Consider the following 24,043-nt stretch of genomic DNA (forward strand, 5'->3'; position numbering starts at 1 on the left):
CCCAGCACACGACCAACCCATAGTCGCTGCATACAGGAAAAGGCTGCCCTGGTCAAGTGTGTTTCCTGAAGTAGTGCTATATCTGCTTTTAAGCGTTTTTTGTCTTAGCACCATTAGGCGTTTGTGGGGAGACCATAGACCCTTAACATTCCATTTAATAATTTTTTTCATGGTTAGGGGCTGGAAATAGGGTAGTTTGTCGCTCACAAGCTTATTAGATAGTAGTGTACAATATTGCTTCTGAGATGTAAATAAGTTCCCCACATACCAATCCCAACTAAACCATATAACAAAGCATAAAAATAACAACATGAAGTCACTTAAGTGACAAATATCTCGGACCTCACTTCTTCCCAGCATGATCTCAGATCACCCATTGGGGGCACGTTTAACAGAATAAAGGAAGCTAACCGCTCATGGTGCTCTTTTTAAAATGATACTGGAAAGTAGCATGGCAAGAAGGGTGAGAAAAGCCACTTATGTCTATTAGTAACAACCCTAGCAGTATCTCTGTTACCCCCTTCAGGTCTATAACATCAAATAGGGACACCCATCCATGGCGGCTACCATGTATTCCCCACCACCCCATGATAATCTGTGTCCCTGTATACTCCACCGGTGATGGTCTGCTCATTAGCCTGGTTGGGCTTGGGATCTTTTCCTCTGCTCCTTAGGATCTTGTTCCGGTCCAGTTTCTGGCGGGTCAGTCGCCGAGTCCCTCAACAGAGAATATTTGTGCTGTCGGTTATCTTGCGGCGATTGACCCAGTCGTCTAGAGATGACAGTCTGCAGCGCGTTTTTCACATCTTGAATATTGTGGTAGGTGTCTGCAGGGCCAGTGCGACCCATAAGCAAAGTAGGCCACCGCGTACAGCGCACTCTTGCTGGGGGCGCCCGCGGTGGTCTACTTTGCTTATGGGTGGTGCTGCCCTGCCCGCCACTTACTCCCTGCAACCTGTGGCATCCCCGTCTCTATGGGGTACGGACTGTTGCCTGCGCTGCGGAAGTATCTCCGACTCCTCACACACAGCAGAGAGAGTGGGCTGCGGGCAGATGGGCATGTATAGTGCAACACGAGAAGTAACAGTTACCTCTACTGGACAAAGCCCATACTGCATCTAGGAGACAGAGCGCTCATGTCAGGGTTCGTGTTTGGCGCCCTCGCCTTTCAGCATGTGAGCTGTGGCTCAGACACGGTAAGTAAGGCAGTAGGCTCCTGTGACAGGGGGAATATGAGAGGACCCCTACTATTGTTTGTGGGTGTAGTGTGCCTCCACATGTGCCATGGAGACAATTGTCAGTTCTTCCATGTGCAGCTTAGTATGGTGCCCTACGCCTGGCTTCACCAGCAATACATTGCCAGCTCAGTCCCTGTACACTGGGGGGGGGGGGGGGGGGGAGGGGGCACATTCCTGTCCCGTGAAAAAGGGGTGGCTCAAATGGCATGGTCAATAGGCGGAATCAACGGGGGCGGTAAAATTAGCTTTTGCCTAGGGTGGCAAAAATCCTTGCACCAGCCCTGGGTGACTGTAGGGCCATCTGAATTGTAGATCCGCAGGATTGCAGGGTATAGTAGTGCGAACTTGACCTGTGCACAGTGTAGTTCGGAGAAAATGGTCGAGAATTCCCGCCTTCGTCAGGTAACCTCTGCAGAAAAGTCCTCAAAAAGTAATACATGGCTCCAGTGGCATGTTGCGTTTCTTGAAGGCCCGGAGTATAGAGACCTTGTCTAAAAATTCTAGATAACGCACTATGACCTCTCTAGGTCTTTGTGCAACCCAAGGGCTGGATGCAATGGAGGTTCAGAATGGTAACAGCGGAGGGAAGGAGACACTAGACCTACTCTGTGTGCTCTCTCGACCTTGCAGATAGCTGGTATGCCGAGTGCTTTAGGTAGCTCGCATATGTTTAAGAGATCTTGTAAAGGGACGGACTCAGGCACTCCAGCTAGCCTCAGGTTGTTCCGGCGAGAGCGGTTTTCCAGATCATCTATTTTATCACCCATATTTTAGTTATCTTGGAGTAATTTTGTGTATTCCATCTTTAATTGTGTATGCTCGTCTTCGAGGGAGCTTATCCTTTCCTCCACAGCATCCAAGCGCCGGCCATGTTCTGCTATTTCTTGGTGTAAGTGCGCTAATGACGCTGAGACCATTGTTGAGAAAGATTCCTGTAAGTCAGGGAGTATTCGGGCCGCTACTTCAAGCGCCAACCTTTTGTAGTCTACTTTTAATTCCTCTCTTTGGTCATCTCCGTCTAGGGAATCTTCTTCAGGCAGTAGTGGAGGAGCGTCCTCAGGAGCTGGCAGAGGGGCAGGGTCCGCCATATTGTTTGCTGAAGGGGTTGCTCTCACATCCTTTTGTTGTCCCTTTTGACGAGTTTTGCTCCCCATGTTAACAATGAACCGGTCCATATGACTCGGTACCAATGTAAGTCGTCGATGAGCCCAGATCCTGTTCAATAACAAGCCTGGTATGATGAGGAGCAAGTGGTGGACAGAGCTGCACGATGCAGAGCTCTAGTAGGCGCGACCGCTCATGCTGGCGCCGGAATCGGAAGTCTCATGATTTTAATACAACTTTGGGCAAATAATAATAATAAAAAAATATCGTGCAGCATTGGAAGTCAATGTCACATGATAACGTCATTTAAAAGACTAACCGTATGATACTGGTGCATTCAGGCAGGCTTTGGTAAAAGGCCATGGTTGGTTTTTTACATCCACTGTAATAAGTTTTGGGTGTGCTTGGAAGCATGTATCACCGGTAGCCAGCTACTAACACTTATGGCACATTTACCCTCGACTGTTAATGAAACTAACCTTTAAACAAATGCTCGTTGCCAATAAACCTGTGCCTGTGTAAAAGTGCTGTCGAGCAAACACTTGTTCATCAGGTGAAACCATTGCTTATGTTGACACCTAACTCCGTTTATAGGCAGCTGATTATGCTGTTTAAACAGTGATCTGCTTCCCAGAAACATTGGGGGACATTTATCAATGATTTTACACCACAATTTTGGTGTTAAAAAAAAAAATCACACATTATGGCACACAGCATTTGTGCACCATAAATGCCGACTTTTGGAGCATCTCTGCACTTTTTAGAAGTGCAGAGGAAAAAGGAGCATAGCTTAGCGCAACCGCATTTACTATAACTTTTGCCAGAAAGAGGTGAAGTCTACGTCAGCACGGCAGGGCAGAGATGCACCTGATTTGTTAAGAGGCCTCACGTCCTCTGACAAGCAGACAATTATCAGGAAGGAACAGTTCCTTTCTGATAAGATGCGGTTGGGAGTATTGATCGAGCATCAAAGTGCTCGGGTGTTCGGGTTGAACACCTCAGGATGCTCAGATGCTCTACTGAGCACCCGAGCACAATGGAAGTTAACGGGAGAACCCGAGCATTAAACCAGGCACCCCCCTGCTCTGAAGAGGGGAGGGTGTCTGATTCATAGGAAAATGTCAGAAATTGATGGAAACACCACCAAAATGGTTCGGGAACAGCATGGGGAGGATGTCTGGATGCATCTTGGACTCCCAGGTCGCTGCTGGGAGCCATGTTGTCCGAGTAAAACGCCACTTTTACAGACTGACAATAATACGCACAAAACCGAAGATAAAATCGATTTTAGAGGAAAAATTGTTAGGAAACATTCTTTCCTGTATAATTACTTGTATATAAAGTGCAAGTGCTGCCAAAAAAAGGAAGAGGCACTTCGATACAACCTGTATATCACATATTGGAAGGCCTCATTCACATTGTGGTACAATTGTTCAGGTAGTGGGATTCCTACACTCATAAAGCCTATGTGAAAGGGCTTCAAAAAATTACAAGGAATCGGCACTCCAATACACGCTTTATTACACATAAAGGAGGGCATCATACACCCTTGAAAAATTATGATTGATGGCCTGCTGGTGACCCTCAAAAACATTAGCAGCAAGGGCCTGCTGGTGACCCTCTAAAACATTACGGGCAATGGCCTTCTGCTGAGCTGACCATCGAAAACATTAGGGGTGAGGGTCTGCTGCAGAGCTGACTCTCTAAAACATTAGGGGCGAGTGCCTGCTGCTGATCTGAGCATTTAAAAAATTATGGGCGAGTGCCGGCTGCTGAGCTGACCTCTGAGAAAAATATGGGCGAGTGCCTGCTGCTTAGCTAACCATTGAAAAAATGATGGGCGAGGGCCTGCTGGTGAGCTGACCCTGTAAAACATTATAGTTGAGGGCCTGCTGGTGAGCTGACCCTGTAAAACATTATGGTTGAGGGCCTGCTGGTGAGCTGACCCTGTAAAACATTATATGCGAGGGCCGGTGAGCTGACCCTCTAAAAGATTGTAGGTGAGGGCCTGCTGGCGAGCCGACCCTGTAAAACATTATGGTTGAGGGCCTGCTGGTGAGCTGACCCTCAAAAACATTATATTCGAGGGCCTGCTGGTGAGCTGACCCTATAAAAGATTGTAGGTGAGGGCCTGCTGGTGAGCTGACCCTGTAAAACATTATGGTTGAGGGCCTGATGGTGAGCTGACCTTCAAAAACATTATATGCGAGGGCCTGCAGGTGAGCTGATGCTCTAAAAGATTGTAGGTGAGGGCCTGCTGGTGAGCTGACCCTGTAAAACATTAGGAGCGAGGGCAGACTAATAAGCATGTTGATATGATGGAAGAGGAGGAGGACGAGAAAAGGGAGATTAAACCATATACCCTTTTTTGTGGTGGAAGGGGTGCATCATAATACAGTGTATTCAGTACATTATAAAAAACACATTTAAAGTTCCTTTATGTTCATCAGCTTTCCTTTGGTGGAGTAGAGAAGTCAGGGGCAATCTAGGCCTTGTTCATTTTTATAAGTGTCAACCTGTCAGCATTTTCAGTTGACAGGCGGATGCACTTATCAGTTATTATGCCCCCAATAGCACTAAATACCCGCTCTGACAAAACGCTGGCAGCAGGGCAGGCCAGCACCTTCAAGGCGTAGAGCGCCAGTTCGTGCCACGTGTCCAGCTTGGATAACCAATAGTTGTAAGTCACAGAGGGATCATTGAGGATGCTGACACAGTCTGCTACATACTCCTTCACCATCTTCCAAAATATTTCCCTCTTTGTGACACTAGGCCGCGCATCAAGGTGGGGGTGCTGGCGGGGTGTCATGAAACTGTCCCAGGCTTTTGAGAGTGTTGCCCTGCCTCTGTTGGAACTGCTGAGTGTTCCCCTCGTCTCCCCTCCTCGGTTGCCCAAGGAACTACATACTCTGCCGCCAGCGTTGTCAGCTGGAAATTTTTCAACCAATTTTTCCACAAGGACCTTCTGGTATTGCACAATTTTGCTTGTCCTCTCCATCACAGGAATGAGAGATGAGAAGTTCTATTCGTAGCGGGGGTCGAGAAGTATGAACAACCAGTAATCAGTGTTGTCCAAAATGCGTAAAACACGGGAAAGGCAGCCTAATATAAAGTCAGACATGTGTGCCAGAGTCCCAACAGGCAAGACTTCGCTGTTTTCATCAGGAGGATGACTCTCAATCTCTTCATCCTCTTCCTCCTCTTCTGCCCATCCACGCTGAACAGATGGAATTAAAGTTCCATGGGTACTACCCTCTGTAGCGGAGGCAACCGCCTCCTGCTCCTCCTCATCATTCAATTTGCGCTGAGAAGATGAACTGAGGGTGGTCTGGCTATCACCCTGTGTAATGTCTTCCCCCATTTCCACCTCTTCCACATGCAAAGCGTCAGTCTTAATTGTGAGCAGCGAGCGTTTGAGTAGACACAGAAGTGGGATGGTGAAGCTGATAATAGCGTTATCGCTGCTCACCATCTGTGTTGATTCCTCAAAGTTTCTTAAAACCTCACAGAGGTCAGACATCCATGCCCACTCCTCGCTTGTGAATAGCCGAAGCTGACTGGAAAGGCGACGCAGCTGGCATTCCACTACTGCTCTCTGCTGCTCACAAAGCCTGGCCAACATGAGGAACGTGGAGTTCCAGCGCGTGCTCACTTCGCACAACAGTCGGTGAGCTGGCAATTGTAAGCGCTGCTGCAGCGTTGACGGAGTGGTGGAAGCTGCCTATGACTTGCGGAAATGGGCACACACACGGCTCACCTTCACCAGTAGCTCAGGCAAATTGGGGTAGGTTTTGAGAAACCACTGAACCACTAAGGTAAAGATGTGGGCAAGGCATGGGATGTGTGTGAGCTTGCCAAGCTCCAAGGCTGCCACCAAGTTACGGCCATTATCAGACACAACCATGCCTGGTTGTAGGTTGAGTGGCGAGAGCCACAGCTCAGTCTGGGCTAGGGCTGCACGATATGGGAATTTTGTGCGATTGCGATTAGGGCCCTAAAGATTGCGATAACGATGTGCGATGCGATATTTTAAGGGAATTGTGCTAGAGGTCCATTTGCTTGGATTTTCCCATATGAGCCGCTGACGCGGCTGGGTATGACATAGTTATGGGGGATCTGTGAATGGTGCTGTTATGTGGGGGATCTGTGGATGACGCTGTTATGTGGGGGATCTGTGGATGACGCTGTTATGTGGGGGATCTGTGGATGATGCTGTTATGTGGGGGATCTGTGGATGACGCTGTTATGTGGGGGATCTGTGGATGACGCTGTTATGTGGGGGATCTGTGGATGACGCTGTTATGTGGGGGATCTGTGGATGACGCTGTTATGTGGGGGATCTGTGGAGGGCACTGTTATGTGGGGGACCTGCGGAGGGCACTGTTATGTGGGGGACCTGCGGAGGGCACTGTTATGTGGGGGACCTGCGGAGGGCACTGTTATGTGGCGGAGGGCACTGTTATGTGGCGGAGGGCACTGTTATGTGGGGGACCTGCGGAGGGCACTGTTATGTGGGGGACCTGCGGAGGGCACTGTTATGTGGGGGACCTGCGGAGGGCACTGTTATGTGGGGGACCTGCGGAGGGCTCTGTTATGTGGGGGACCTGCGGAGGGCACTGTTATGTGGGGGACCTGCGGAGGGCACTGTTATGTGGGGGACCTGCGGAGGGCACTGTTATGGGGGACCTGTGGAGGACGCTGTTATAGGGGATGTGTGCTATAACACATGGGGCCACGAGGGGGGCCAGCATAAGACACACATATAGCATCTTATGCTGGTCCCCCTCATGGCCCTATGTGTCCCTTCATGTGTCCTAAACTGCGCACATAAACTAAACTAAACAAAAAAAATTAGGAGCCAAATTGAAAATAGTAATATAGTGATAATTTAAAAAAAAAGGACTTTGAGAAGATGAGACGCAGGTGACAGTAGTGAGCCAGGTCTACATATAGGAGAATACAGCACCACATACCTCTCACATCCAGGGACATCTTCTGGGGGACAAGGTGACTAAAAATGGGGAATTGCGTGGTTTAGAGTTTTTTTTTTCTGTTACTGCCTTCACCAAGCGGAAATATTTTGTAATATTAATAGCTCACACTTTTTCGGACGTGGCTATATGTAATATGTATTCTTTATTGTTTGTAAAAAAAATGTATGTAAAACTGGGAAGGGGGCCATTTAAACTTTTAGTATTTTGGTGTTTTTTTTAAACTTTTTATTTAATAACCATTTCTTCCCTTAGGGACTAGAACCTGGATCTTTTTACACCCTTGTGCTATTCACCCTGATAGAGCTCTATCAGGGTGAATAGGAGCTCACACTCTCCCTGCTGCCCTGGGCTCTGTGCACACAGCAGCAGGGAGCTGAACATGGCAGCCAGGGCTTCAGTAGTGTCCTGGCTGCCATGGTAACGATCTGAGCCCCAGCAGTGTAATCTGCCACTGCCACCACTGGAGGGGATGGGACGCTGTGGCCACCATATAACAATGGGGAAGGGGGGGGAGGGGACTTGTGGCAAGTGATAATGGGGGGGGGAGGCTTTGGGGGGAGCACTGCGCCACCAATGAATGTAATTAAAGAGGACCTTTCATAGGTCCAAAGAATATGAACTTATCAGCAGGCTGCATAGAGCGGCGCCCAGGGATCTAAGTGCACTTACTATTATTCCTGGGCGCCGCTCCGTTCGTCCGCTGTGGCCCCCGGTATTTTCAACATTCAGAGCAAGGAGGAGGAGACGCCGCTCTGATTGGACAGCGCTGCTGTCAGGGAGAAGGAGAGACACTGGCGTCTCCTCCTTGCTCTGAATGTTGAAAATACCAGGGGCCACAGCGGACGAACGGAGCGGCGCCCAGGAATAATAGTAAGTGCACTTAGATCCCTGGGCGCCGCTCTATCATAAAATGGCCAGCCTCTGTACTTTCACTATGAATGCACTGCAGTGCAGAGAGCGGCAGAGAGCGAGCCGGCCGGCGCGTGACTGACGTCACTGTCACGCTCCTCCCACTTAATTCAGGAAGCAGGAGCGTGACTAAGTGACGTCAGTCACGCGCCGGCCGGCTGCCTCGCTCGCTCCCGCTCGGAGTCGTCGCTGCAGTGCATTCATTGTGAAAGTAAGTACAGAGGCTGGACCTGTTATCAATAGGACAGAGGACTTTTTTATCAATAGGGGCCCCTTCATATATAATAATCGCGGCATTTTCGGCTCGGCCGAATCGCCAAACCGCATTTTCCGTTTATCGCGATTCGATTACTTTTGCGATATATCGTGCAGCCCTAGTCTGGGCCCTTATACCCTGTCACAGCTCTGTGGGGGTGTGCTGTTTGTCACCTAAGCAAATTTGTTTCAGCACGGCCTGTTGCCGCTGCCCCACTGCTTTCCACACTGCTTCCAGCTACTGACTGATGGCTGACTGGTGCTGCAAGATGAGAATTCAGAGGTGGAAGTGGAGGAGGAGGTTGAGGAGGAGAAGGGGGGTGTTGCAGCCACTAATATAGGTGGTGGCATAAATCCTGATGGAAGTAGGGTTCGCAATCCTTGGCGTCAGTAGCACCTGTGCCATCCCAGGGTACGACTCGCTCCCGGCCTCCACAACGTTCACCCAGTGTGCCGTCAGGGAAATGTAGCGTCCCTGGCCAAAAGCACTTGTTCATGTGTCAGTTGTTAAGTGGACCTTGCCAATAACTGCGTTGGTCAGGGCACGGGTGATGTTACGAGACACATGCTGGTGTAAGGCGGGTACAGCACACCGGGAAAAATAGTGGCGGCTGGGGACTGAGTAAAGTGGGACAGCCGCCGCCATCAGGCTGCGGAAAGCCTCAGTGTCCACAAGCCTAAATGGCAAAATTTCCAGGGCCAGCAATTTGGAAAGGTGCGCATTTAGTACTATGGACTGTGGGTTGGTTGCTGGGTATTTGCGCTTTTGTTCAAAGGCCTGGGGTATGGGCATCTGTACGCTGAGCAGGGACACAGAAGTGGATGTGCTAGCTGATGGTGCTTGCAAAGGTCCAGGTGCCGGGCGGGAGGCATCCGGGCCTGCGTCTTGGATAGGGAATTGGCCAGCACGTAACACAGGGGAAGATGAGGCAATGGTGTGCACCGCAGACACTGATTGTGGACACTGATTTGGCCCACCTATTAGGGTGCTTTGATGCCATGTGTCGGATCATGCTTGTGGTGGTGAGGTTGCTAGTGTTCATGCCCCTGCTCATTTTTATATGGCACAGGTTGCAAATTACAATTCTTTTGTCGTCCGCAGTTTCCTCAAAAAAGCGCCAGACTGCTGAACACCTACCCCTTGGCAAGGGAGATTTCCCCAAGGGTGTGCTCCGGGGAACAGTTGCGGGCCTGTTTGGTGTGCCCCGCCTTCTCCCTTTTGCTACCCCACTGCCTCTTCCAGCCTGTTGCGGTGCTGCGGATCCCTCCCCCTCTGTACTGCTGTTCTCGCTCGGCTTATCAACTTCCCAGGTTGGGTCAGTGATTTCATCGTCCACCACCTTCTCTTCCACTTCCTCACTCTGCTCATCCACCTGACTTGACCTAACAACAACCTCAGTTATTGACAACTGTTTCTCATCCTCATCATCAACCTCTTGAGACTCTAATTGCCGTTGACTTATTGGCAACTGTGTCTCATCATCATCATCCACCTCGTGAAACACTAATTGCCGTTCCCCACCGTCATCTTCTTGTGACTGTGGATGCTCAAGAGTTTGGGAATTAGTGCACAAATTCTCATGTCCCTCTTCATGCAGGCTTGTTGAGAGGCCCAAATGAAGGAATGGCGCTGAAAAGAGCTCCTCGGAATATCCGAGTGTGGGATCACTTGTTTGGCAAGACTCTCCATGGTGGGAGGAAGGAGGATCAGGATGAGGATTGTGTTGACCAGACTCTTGGCTACTGAGACTGGACTTGGTGGAAGACAGGGTGGTGCTTAACCGACTGAAAGCATTATCTGCTGCAATCCAAACGACCACCTGGTCGCACTGGTCTAACTTCAAGAGCGTCGTCCTGCAAACTGGGACATAAAGCTAGGTATCGTGGATGATTGTTTTTCTTGTGCTCTGGCAGCAGGCACAGTTTCAACACACCCAGGCCCAGGGAAAGAATTCTTTCACCAGTGAAAGAATTCTTCTGTCATCCAACACAGTTGTTTTCCGTGTTCTTCTGGGTCTTTTGGTGTTCCTGAGCTCACTGGTGTGTTCCTTCTTTTTAAGAATGTTCCAAACAGTTGTTTTGGCCACGCCTAATGTTTTTGCTCTCTCTCTGATGGGTTTGTTATTGTTTTTTCAGCCTAACGATGGCTTGCTTCACTGATAGTAACAGTTCTTTGGATCTCATCTTGAGAGTTGACAGCAACAGATTACAAATGTAAATAGCACACTTGAAATGAACTCTGGACCTTTTATCTGCTCATTGTAATTGGCATAATGAGGGAATAACACACACCTGGCCATGGAACAGCTGAGAAGCCAATTGTCCCATTACTTTTGGTTCCTTAACAAGTGGGAGGCACATATGCAAACTGTTGTAATTCCTACACTGTTCACCTGATTTGGATGTAAATACCCTCAAATTAAAGCTGACAGTCTGCAGTTAAAGCACATCTTGTTTGTTTCATTTCAAATCCATTGTGGTGGTGTATAGAGCCAAAAAAAATTGAATTGTGTCGCTGTGCCAATATTTATGGACCTAACTGTATTTTGGCCTAAAGGGGTTGGGAAGGATAGATCATCAGTATCTGATTGGTGGAGGTCCAACACCTAGTACCTCTGCTGATCAACTGTTAGAAGAGGAGGCGGTGCTCCATGCGAACGCTGCTTCCTCTTCATTATTACAAGTACTCGCTCTATTTAAGTGAATGAAACGAGTACTTGTGATTACACTGCACTTCCCAGACGGACAGTGTAATGAAGAGGAAGCAGTGCATATACTTTTTTCTAGCCTGTTTTTATTTTGAGATAGTAGATTTTTTTTAAATTCTTGCAGCAGCTACAATGACCATAGAAACCTGTAGGTAGGTAGATGTTCATGTAGTTATAAGTGTTGTAGGTGGTTTGTGAAAATGCAAAATTTCAGGATTTCTTTTTAAATATGGTCACATAAATAAAATAAAAATCTAAAATTTCTAAAAATACACGTATAACATGAAAGCTTACGATAATTTGAACAGTGGGTCATTTTCTGATGACACTATTTTCATAACAGGCATATTCAAGATAAGGAAACGAAAAAAAGCTCACATTTTTAGATACAACCAGGTCTATATAAAAGCTACATGCACAAATAAGTAAAATAAGCAAATAAACACTAAAGAATGCACGGAAATCATCTTTCAACAAAATGATGTTTTATTGAATTGTTACTTACAATACACATACATTGAAAATAGAAAAATAAAAAGGCAGATGAATTTTAAGAAAAAAGTGTGCAAATCAAAAGCAATTTTTTCCGCAGTCCAAAGGAGTCTGTAGTTTTTTTTTTTTGTAGCATTACAATAGCAAAATCATACTTTTGAAAATCTTGCATCAGTCCAGAATGGTTTAATCATTTCCAGTCTAAGTACGGCACAATAAAAGAATCAAAACCAATATTTTTTTTATAATATAATATTAACATAATGAATTTATGAATATTCAACTGCAATTAAATCTGAATGTGACATATTAATATGGAATTCCTGATTCCCATTGATATCTGCTAACTATAAACTCACAATATCTGATATTGCCAAGTTACAGTCAAATGACTAACATCCCTCTCCAACTGTTGGGTATATACATTGATATAGTAGGGATCTACATGTTTAGTCAGGAAATCAAGCTTCGTAGTAGTAATACTGTGGCTAATTGTGCATTAAGGTTAAGATTTTCTGCTTCAAAGGGTCACTGAGTTTTGGTAAAACTTTTGATATGTTATAGAGACATATCAAAAGTTTGGATCGGTGGAGGCCTGAGCGTTGAGACACCCACAGATCCTGAGATGAAACGCTCAGATATCATGCTCTCTCCTCACTGCAGGAGACTGGCTCACTATAAATCTAAGGGCCCATCTTGATTCCGTCCTCTGCAGTGAGGAAAGAGGGCTATATACGTTCACTTCTCTCCTCGTTCTAGCAATCAGTAGGGTCTCAGCTCTCAGACCCTCATGAATCAAAACTTTTGATATGTCTCTATGACATATTTGGTCCCCTATGGCCCTGCAGCGATGAGGTCAATATATCTTTCATTTGACCCCTGCAGCCAAACACTGACCTGAGTGGTAATGCTGCTATGGTCAAGTGGCCGGAGGTCAGGGATTTAGCTGTAGCTGTCAAGAGAACAAAGCATATAATGTCATTTCTGTGGGACCATTGGGGACTGGAGCAGTAGGACATTTGAAGAGGTTGTCCAGATTTTATTAAATTATGTGATGTTCTCAACATAGGCAATTACTAGGTGATCGGCAGGGATACGACACCTCACACCCTTGCCGATCAACTGTTGACTTCAGTTGATCCCTGAGGATAGGACATCGCCTATTAAAAAGGTGGACAACCACTTTAATTGGTAAGTATTGGTTTTATTATTTTATAACTATTCCTGCTCTTAGCCCACTTTTTTTTTTTATATACCAGACAATCCTGTTAAGAATTAAGCTACATCTATCAGCTGAAATCTACTGTATGTTCCCCTAAAGGTAAGGCTAGACAAAAATATCATAATGATAACAGCAGCAGGATCCCATGCAGACCCAACGTGGTCAGCTCATCATGGAGAAAAATGGCTTCAAGATTACAACTGTTTAATTTAAAAAAATGGAAGTCTAGTAATAACCCCTTCATTTTACAAATTGTTATACCAATGTTTATTCTTACTTGCAGTCCATTCTATACACGGGTAAATCAGAATATTAAAAATGAATTGCACATCAGTAAGTATGAGCTGGAAAAAGAGTGGCTTTCTTAGTGACAACATGCATCTCACACTCTACTCTGATTAAAACTTTCCATACACACAAGATAAGCTTAGGTAAATTTTGGCAGCTTCGGCCTACAATCTTATGTGCATGGCATCCTCCAAGTTCTCTGCCGATGGCAAATGTTGAGAGAAAGAAGGATCGGGTAAGTTAGATTTCAACATGCCAATCCTCTGGTCCCACGTTAGAGTATCAAGCAGTGGTTTACTCCCCTCTTTCCATTGAAATAAACATGCACACTTAGAAAAGTATATATTTTGATGGTGGAGTCAGAACTGCTGGCAAGTGTAATGCCAGTTTTAAAGGGGTTGTGAAAGGGGTTTTATACTGATGACTTATGCTCGGGACAGATCATTAATATTTGATTGGCGAGGGTCCGACACCCTCACAGATCAGCTGTTTGGAGAGGAGTCGAGCGCTCCATGAGAGTGCCGCTTCCTCTGCATTACATTATATACACTGCGTGCAGAATTATTAGGCGAAAGAGTATTTTGACCACATCATCCTCTTTATGCATGTTGTCTTAATCCAAGCTGTATAGGCTCGAAAGCCTACTACCAATTAAGCATATTAGGTGATATGCATCTCTGTAATGAGAAGGGGTGTGGTCTAATGACATCAACACCCTATATTAGGTGTGCATAATTATTAGGCAACTTCCTTTCCTTTGGCAAAATGTGTCAAAAGAAGGACTTGACAGGCTCAGAAAAGTAAAAAATAGTGAGATATCTTGCAGAGGGATGCAGCACTCTTAAAATTGCAAAGCTTCTGAAGCGTGATCATCGAACAATCAAGCGTTTCATTCAAAATAGTCAACAGGGTCACAAGAAGAGTGTGGAAAAACCAAGGCGCAAAATAACTGCCCATGAACTGAGAAAAGTCAAGCGTGCAGCTGCCAAGATGCCACCAGTTTGGCCATATTTCAGAGCTGCAACATCACTGGAGTGCCCAAAAGCACAAGGTGTGCAATACTCAGAGACATGGCCAAGGTAAGAAAGGCTGAAAGACGACCACCACTGAACAAGACACACAAGCTGAAACGTCAAGACTGGGCCAAGAAATATCTCAAGACTGATTTTTCGAAGGTTTTATGGACTGATGAAATGAGAGTGAGTCTTGATGGGCCAGATGGATGGGCCCGTGGCTGGATTGGTAAAGGGCAGAGAGCTCCAGTCCGACTCAGACGCCAGCAAGGTGGAGGTGGAGTACTGGTTTGGGCTGGTATCATCAAAGATGAGCTTGTGGGGCCTTTTCGGGTTGAGGATGGAGTCAAGCTCAACTCCCAGACACCTTCTTCAAGCAGTGGTACAGGAAGAAGTCTGCATCCTTCAAGAAAAACATGATTTTCATGCAGAACAATGCTCCATCACACGCGTCCAAGTACTCCACAGCGTGGCTGGCAAGAAAGGGTATAAAAGAAGAAAATCTAATGACATGGCCTCCTTGTTCACCTGATCTGAACCCCATTGAGAACCTGTGGTCCATCATCAAATGTGAGATTTACAAGGAGCGAAAACAGTACACCTCTCTGAACAGTGTCTGGGAGGCTGTGGTTGCTGCTGCACGCAATGTTGATGGTGAACAGATCAAAACACTGACAGAATCCATGGATGGCAGGCTTTTGAGTGTCCTTGCAAAGAAAGGTGGCTATATTGGTCACTGATTTGTTTTTGTTTTTGAATGTCAGAAATGTATATTTGTGAATGTTGAGATGTTATATTGTTTTCACTGGTAAAAATATATAAATTGAAATGGGTATATATTTGTTTTTTGTTAAGTTGCCTAATAATTATGCACAGTAATAGTCACCTGCACACACAGATATCCCCCTAAAATAGCTAAAACTAAAAACAAACTAAAAACTACTTCCAAAAATATTCAGCTTTGATATTAATTAATTTGAGTTTTTTGGGTTCATTGAGAACATGGTTGTTGTTCAATAATAAAATTAATCCTCAAAAATACAACTTGCCTAATAATTCTGCACTCCCAGTATTGTCTCCCTTGCAGCGGCGGCATAGCGTAATTACAAGTACTTGCTCCAATCAAGTAAATGGAGCGAGTACTTCTCTTTGCACTGCGCTTTTGAGATGACGGGTAGTGTAATCAAGAGTAAGCAGCAGTGCTCGCGTGGTGCACCAACTCCTCTTCAAACAGCTGATCGGTGGGGTGCCAGGTGTCGGATCCTGGCCGATCAGAAACTGATGACCTATCCTGATGATAGGTCATCAATATAAAACCTCTGCACAACACCTTTAGACAGGCCAACTGAACGGACAATTATCACAAATTAACCGTTTATTTACATGCAGCAATCACCTCCACTGTATAGGACAAGTAATCGATACTGCAATCACTCATGTCCATATAAATTCATTGGTTCTGGGTAGCAGATTCCTGTTTACAAAGGACAACCTGCTGTCTAGAAATGCAGATTTTAAGTGCCACATGAACAATGTTTTTACCCGATGAACGAGCTTGTTTATCGACTGGTGACAACTTTACAAGGTTATTGGAAACAAGCATTCATACAAATGTTTCTTTCCGATAATCGGCCTGTGTAAAGGAGCCTTCAGTCTGGAGGGAAGCGATGATGGCCATTTAAATGCTGTGTTAAAGGGATTCTGTCACCTCGTTTTCGGTTATAGAGATGCGGACATGCACGGCTAGATCGCCGCTAGCATGTCCGCAATATACCGGTCCTATAGGGCTGTGTGCTTTTATTTTGTTTAAAAATTGATTTTAGAGATATGTAAATTATTCTTGTAAGGTGCCCAAGGGGCTGTACGAACCTTCCTGGTGCCCAGTCACGCCCCCCCTGTGAAGGAGCCCAGCACCGCCTATGTCCTCCGAATCTCCTACTTTCGACACAGTTAGATTGCCGTAATCTCCCGATGTGTGAACAGATTGTCCATCTACAAATAACATTTGAAGACCATATAAGATTGGACCGGCATTCCTGCCACTGCCTCCTCTCAGCTCAGATGGCCCCTTTCCCCACATATCATTTTGTTAGTGTGCTGCTTGCTCCTTCAGTGCAATGTATTACGAAGTATTTTTCCAGTTTTTTCAGGTGCCAACAGGGGCCTGAATGGTTCACATGCTTGACCATTTCATTTTATCCTATAGGATCACTAACAGAATAAGGGGTTCCTTAATGTTGTAACCAACTGACTTTTTGGTTCATATCTGGGAGGTGTTTTTGGTTTGCTCTTCCCTACAACTGAAATATCATTTTGCCAAAAAGGGCAAAATTTTCGCCCTACTATGTAGATCCCAGGTATATCAATATAAGCTTTTTAAAGGAGTCTAGTCTCGTCTAGTCTAGTAAGCTTTTAGGCTCCACAGTGTTACTCTTGGAGAAAACTATGGCTATTTTAGCTAGAAAATCGAGACTGGAAGACAGGCACTGTATAGCTTTTGAACACAGTGGATTTTGAGGACAAGTGGTACATACATGACATCAGTCTGACATACAGTATTCGGGATAAAAAAAAACAAAAAAAAACAAAGCATGGATATCAGAGAAGGTGATAAAGCACCAAGGATTCCCCAGAAGATAATGACCCAAGCATAAGCACTGGGTTTTAGTGCATTTCAGAGAATGGTTTATAGGCCATGTACATAGAATGTAGAAATGCATAGAATCGCCATTATATGGTGGTGCACTACTTTATAGAAAAATAGTGGTGTAAATCCTATCCTCTAAGGAACTTCAATAAAACAAGCGATTGCCTCCCCTATGCAAAACTGAAAAATCTAGCACTTCAATGATCAAGGCTCTGCCTGCACTAAATGGCAGCTAGTGGCACTACCAGATGTTTTAAATGACTGTCAGCAAATTTTCTCAACTCAAACGGCTGGAATCAGATTGTACTTTATATACTATATTATACAGTTTTACTCCTGAATTTCTGGGCCTGCGTACATCACCACCGGGCCCTAGCATGCGTCATACAATACCCTCTTCCAGTTATCCCATTTCATGCCAACAAATGACGCATACACAGTCTGATCATTGATGCAGCTGCCCAGAATGGGTATTATACGGCGCATGCCCGGGCCCGATGGTAATGTGCACAGCCGCGGGATTTCAGGAGCAGAGACAGTGACGCAAGCAGGACACTGGGCTGGCTTAGGCTACTTTCACACTAGCGTTTTGGCTTTCCGTTTGCGAGATCCGTTCAGGGCTCTCATAAGCGGTCCAAAACGGATCAGTTTTGCCCTAATGCATTCTGAATGAAAAAGGATCCGCTCAGACTGTATCAGTTTGCCTGCATTCAGTCTACATTCCGCTCTGGAGGCGGACACCAAAACGCTACCTGCATCGTTTTGCTGTCCGCCTGACAAAGAGGAGCCAAACGGATCCGTCCTGACACACAATATAAGTCAATGGGGACGGATCCGTTTTCTCTGACACAATAGAAAACAGATCCATCCCCCATTGACTTTCAATGGTGTTCAAGACGGATCCGTCATGGCTATAGAAGACATAATACAACCGGATCCGTTCCTGACAGATGTATGTGGTTGTATTTATGTAACGGAAGCGTTTTTTGCAGATCCATGACGGATCCGCAAAAAACGCTAGTGTGAAAAGTAACCTTAGATGAGTAACGCCAAGGGGCCTGGGCAGTTGCAGCAAAATGGAAAACTCCCCTGAGCACTTGCAAACTCATTAGCATCACTTCAAATTACATTTTTTCAGCATCACAGCTGCAGACAAAGGAAACAATGGTACATGAAGTACAAAGGGATTCAAGCTGTTTAGCAAAAAATAGCTGACAGACCCTATAACCAATGGTCACTGTCGTTTTAACAAACTTTATATTACGGTAATAGTACAAGTGAATATAAGAAACTTTGTAATATATGTTCTCAGAGAAAAATGTCTTTTTCTCCCCTTGCATTTTCTAAACTAAAATATTCTACTGAATCTGTCCTGAGAAACAAAACAGACTTATCCCACTGAAGTATCAGATTAGATGTCCCAACAGAGGTCTATGGAAAGGAAAGGTGTGAGAAGTGAGCTGATAGAGGGAGAAAAAGGTAAGTCTCTCTAATAACATTACTGTAAATGTTTCTTTTATTCACCTGCACTATTGGTTTATGCAAAGTTTGTTGAAAGCTTAAAAGGACAATTTAAGTAAATAATCTGAAAACTTCCTAAAAAAAATCACTGTCCACTGTCAACTCAGAGGAGTCTGAAGGATACCCACTAAACATCCATCCCCGTTGGGCAATTATCGCAAGAAATCTGTAATTTACATGTGATCTTAATGATAACTGGCCAATGTGTCATACATTTTTATAGATCATACCACTGTAGCTGGTATCACTGCCACAATCAGTAAATGTTGCTTGTAAAGACAAAGGTACTGCTGCCCAGCACACAAGTCTTGCAAATGCCACTTCTTTGCAACAATGATGTCCCATGTTTGGTGGGAAGAAATGTCTTCCCTGAAGGTAGTGGGGATTATTATGATGGAAACATCCATCAGATGCTCAGAAATGTTTTAAAGGGAACCTCTGAGCTTGTTTAGGTCATACAAACCACCCACAGAACCTTTTGTAATATGCTCATGGTACTCCAGAAGTGACATGACTTTTTCTGACTGCGGAAAGTCAACTTTAGTCCTTGTACCCATCAAAAGCAAATTAGCTGCTTCAAGTCATGGAGGAAAGCGCTTTTCTCCTTGAAGTCAAGCTTTCCCTGCCCGTTGCATCTTGACTGAAGCTCCATAGCTCAGGGAACGTTACCACTGAACTCTTCGGATCCTGCGCATGCTCCAATCGGTTGCATTTGGGTGTACAGTTTCTGGCTTCAAGGCTTCACTGTACCTGCACAGCACAGTGGGAGAGCTCTTCTCTGTAACACATGGCATACATGCAGTGAAGCCTTGAAGTCAGGTGCTGTACACCCAACGCAACTTGGCATGCACCAGAAATGTGACCGAGCTGTGCAAGAGCAGGATCCAAGGAGGTGAGGGGATAATGTTCCCTGAGCTAGGGAACATCAATCCAGATGCAGGAAGGGGTCGGGCAGGGAAAGCTTGACTTAAAAGGAGAAAAGTGCTGGCCTCCTTGACTGGAACCAACTAATTTGCATACAGAAGAAAAAGGGAACAAAAGTAGCTTTTGTAGCGCCATGAGGCTGCTGTAAGGGAATGTGAGCAGTTTGCTTGACATAAACACACAGACAGGTTCCCTTTAAACAAGCATTCATCGGTGGTTTAAAAAGTTGTCCCACGTAAAGCGGCCTTAAGGCTACAAGAAGTTTTAACTGGGCCTCTCTTTACAAAGCATCATGGGCATATAATTCACGTGTAAATAAATGAAGGCAGAGATATTCACCTGCTGTTAAAATTGGGAAGTAAGTAATTTTCAGGATTAAGAGATCCCCCCAGGAAGAGTTCCTCTACACATACCATACTGTTGGAGGCTAGAAGAGGACAGGTCACTTTAGCATTTTCTTGTGATGATGCTTTTTTTTGTATGTTCTCGAGTGGTTAAAGAAAATCTTTTTTTGTCACACATAATGCGAAAGGCACTATGAGAGTTAATAGTTCTGTTTAAGACTTTGCCCACATTTCGTGACACAGGAGGTTGGTTTGGCTTTGAGTTATTTCCAATGGAATCCAGATAGAGGAAATCCAGATCCTATGCACACATTCACATCACTTAACAAGTTCTATAGCGCTAACAGAGAATATTCACCCCATATTTTCCTACAAAGTATCCCCAGCCACAGGTTAGAATTTGATCAATGTCTAGAAATAACAGAATGTCTATGAGCGATAGATATACGGTATACACATAGATCTACAATGAAGTAAGCAAGATTCAGATATATCATATTTCCTATAACATATACCAAGCCCACACCATTTCCAAATCATATTCCAGTTGCAGTTACACTATTTAATGCTGTCCTAGGCCTGTGATTAGTTAATAGTTGAGATTCTTTTACAATGTCTTAAAGGGTCATCATCAACTTGGACATTCACAGGATAGACATAAATGTCTTCACCTATGTGAAGAACAGCCATGCCATCTAGGCAGAGAATGAATGCACGTGTCACTCTCTCCATCGATTCTCTACCTGAATACGGCACCCACCACACCGGGCGGGACGGGGCGTTCTCCACATAGCAGCTGTCCGTTATTAAAGGCATATCTTGTAGATATGTCACAAATGTCCAAGTAGACAATACCGCTTTAAGATTGCTATTCTCATATCATATAAGCCGCATTATATGGAGCAACCGTTTCCAATCATGTGCAAAATTAGCTCTCAGAGTTGAGGGGATTAGGAGAGGGGATTAGGTTTTCCAGCAATAACACAGCTTCATTACCATTACTAAAAATGCTATCATATCCAGACGTGAGGCTGCCCAGGAAAATAAAAACAAATGAGAAACAAATAAGGGAGACACATTTGTCCTTACCGGGGACACAATAAAACACTGCATATTAGATTACAGAGTATTGCTAAGTGCAGATGCTATTATCCCTCGCCGGGCTACTAAATAGACGCTTTACCATTTGATCTGTCTGCCCATTAGGTTTTTAGTTTTCTAACTAGTCACTTACAAAATGGCTAAAATTAAGTTGATTGTGGAGGCTCTTATTTTTTACGTCTGCCTTACCAGTCTTTTGGCACATGTTGGGCCATTTTAAGCCACATCAGTATTACAACTACGCCATGGCCCATGTCGAGCAAAAAACACATGATAAATTTGGTATGTATGCCACTTTGTTGGCACAAGTTAAAGGGGTTCTTCAGGAAATATTTAAAATAGTCGGAAGAAAACTGTTTTAGAATGTGATTTGGGGGGGAGGCTTCACTTCACTGCTGCACAACAGATGGTAATGATGCAATCCTGCCTATGATACGCCATCATGGCTGAGCAGCCTGATAGGAAGGCTCCCCAATGTATAGTATATGCAAGTGCAGGAGTGTAACGTGTAGTGAGGTCCTGCCCCTTACCCCCCCAGCAGCTCTACAAGTGGAGGTCACCGGTCCCGCTTACATTCTAGGACAGGTTGCTTGCGGCCATTTTAAAGCTTTCCTGGAGAACCCCTTTAAGGCAAAATTTGGGTGCATTTAGCTTAGTAAACCTCTCCCATTGTGTCTATGATATAGCAGTGAGGTATTGGAAAGACCCTTGTACAAAGCGAACACTGTCTCTGTGTTGATCTCACCCACCATGTTGAAACTGAAGGACTTCTGATACCTTCTGAAGGTCAACAGTTTTGCATGTTTGTTCAACCATTGCTCAGATTAGACAGTGACAAATGGCAAAAAACTGATGAAACCACAAGTGTTTGTATGGCACGTTTTAAACAGCGCGTATCAAGATCCTTTGTTCTATTCATTCATACAAGAAAAGAAAAAAAAAAGGGCTAATGTTAGTAAAAATAGACATATATTCAGATTTAAATTAACTTAATTAACATGAACTTGCCAAATGGTCACAAGGAGATGCATAATTACAAATGAGTCTCTTTTTTTTGCAAAATAATTGTGCCTGTTTTAGGAAAACCTATTCATGCTGAAGTCGTATGCACAAAGAGAGAAAATGTTGCTGCTTAATTCAGCAAAATCAGTAAATACTGTACTTCAAATATTTTACAATTATTGTGATAAAGAAAACATGGGCAGTAGAAGAACATCCAGTTGTGATGGAACAGGTCAGGTTAAACATGCTACAAGCCGATTTTTGCATCAAGAAAAATGGTTTGTCATGTACAGGTTTTGGAAAAATCTTCCATTTGGCAAATGTGCAATCTTAAAGGAGATATTTACAAAGATATTGGAGAATTCTATCAAACATCCAGAGCTGCTAGAAACCAGGTGACTCGTTTTCTTGCTAAGTAGTCTTCTAGTCTATCAATCTGGAGTGTTCTACACCTTCTTGATTCACATTGGATAAAGAATGGAATGTCCGCTTGCATGTGCCTAAAAGAAAACAAAAAAAAAATACAGATGCTTGAAACCAAAGCCAACTGGAGATCAATAATTTATAGAAATGTTCTGTCACTCCCGGTGTAACACATAAGAGAACGTAAGCTACATCTCTGATGATAAGAAAAAGCTGTTTTCTAGCATCCCTCATGCCGTGATGCATGTAAGGACAAAGTCAGATTTTACTAGCTGGATCCTTCTCAGAACAGCACAATCAATTGTACCTCCCCCCATACCACAAAGGATAGCACTTCATATCTCTAGTAACAAAAAAGTTTGGACTTTACTAGCAACTCTTCAAAGAGATACTGAACTTAAATCCTGGTTGTCTCAATCAAAGATATACTGCTCTCCTGAAAGTGAAAACTTCATGGAAAAATAACAAAAAACTGTTCCAACTATGCAGGTCTTGAAAGCGGAACAAAACATTATTTTTTTTACAAGCCACTATTAAAAAAACATGTAGTATAAAGAAGAAATAAACTTGCGGCACTCATTCAATTCCTTTGCAGCTTGTTTATTCACATTTAAAGCATGGTCGCTCGTGCCGGCACTCACTCAGTTGACTACAGGCTGCAGCTGAGTGAGTGCCCGCACCAGCGACCAGGTTTTAAATGTGAATAAACAAGCTGCAAAGGAATTTGGCGAGTGCCGCAAGTTTATTTCTTCTTTATACTACATGTGAATTTGGTCTATACGGCTGAGCACCACCTATGAATCGCACAATAGGCACATCAACTCCATGCACACCCCAAAAAGAGGCGCAGTGCAGACACCAGAAATATTTCTAATATAATATAATAAAAAATAAATTAAAAAAAATAAACTAACAAGATATTTCTGCCAAGAAATCAATGGTCAATTGCCCGCAGAGACCCTGGCACATCCAAAAACCCTTCCTAAACCAGAGTAATCAGTAAATGGCTGAAGAGAAGCAGATTTCAAATCATCTTTAACCCCATAAGGACCCTGCCATATTTAACCTTAAAGGGGTATTCCAATCTCAGGCATATCGATAGGAGTGGGACCCGCACCTATAACGAGAACGGAGCGGAGAGAGCTGTGGCTGGGGTCCGTCCACCACCAAGCGCTGCTCCTGTAGAAGTGAATGGGAGCGTACCGCGCATATGCGGCCCAGGCTACCATTCATTTCTATGGGGCCGACGGAAATAGCTGAGCCAGATTTCGGCAGCCACATAGAAATGAATGGAGGGCGGCTGCGCATGCGCAGTGCGCCCTCCTTCACTTGCGGGGCCCCTTTCTCGATATTCACTTGCGGGGCCCCTTTCTCGATATAGGTGCAGGTCTCAGCGGTGGGACCCGCACCAATCAGACAATGGGGGCATATCCTAGCTATATGCCCCCATTGTCTGAGATGGGACAACCCCTTTAAAGGACCAGGCCATTTTTTCCAAATCTGACATGTGTCACTTTATGTGGTGATAACTTTAAAACGCTTTTACTTATCCTGGCCATTCTGAGATTGTTTTCTCGTCACATACTGTACTTCATGTCAGTAGTAAAATAGAGTAAAAAAAAAATTCATTTTTATTTATGTAAAATTACCAAATTTACCAAAAACTTTGAAAAATTATCAAATTTCCAAATTTTCATTTCTCTACTTTTATAATAGATAGTAATATCTTCAAAAATAGTTATTACTTTACTTTCCCCATATGTCTACTTCATGTCTGGATAATTTTGTGAATGCCATTTTATTTTTTGTGGACATTAGAAGGCTTAAAAGTTTAGAAGGAAATCTTAAAATTTTTCTG

At 44.5% G+C, this 24,043-nt stretch overlaps 1 protein-coding gene across 2 annotated transcripts in view; it reads right to left on the reverse strand.

Annotated features, from left to right (window-relative positions):
* Positions 1 to 18,820: 18,820 nt before the first annotated feature.
* NDFIP2 (Nedd4 family interacting protein 2) overlaps positions 18,821 to 24,043 on the reverse strand; it is a 93,802-nt gene continuing 88,579 nt past the window's right edge. For both annotated transcript variants that reach the window (XM_040425324.1, XM_040425323.1), the window contains one exon: positions 18,821 to 22,262. The gene's annotated coding sequence lies outside the window, so the exon portion shown is untranslated. The remainder of the gene's footprint in view (positions 22,263 to 24,043) is intronic.

This window comes from Bufo bufo, chromosome 3 (genome assembly GCF_905171765.1).
Source record: "Bufo bufo chromosome 3, aBufBuf1.1, whole genome shotgun sequence".
Classification (NCBI taxonomy): Eukaryota; Metazoa; Chordata; class Amphibia; order Anura; family Bufonidae; genus Bufo; species Bufo bufo.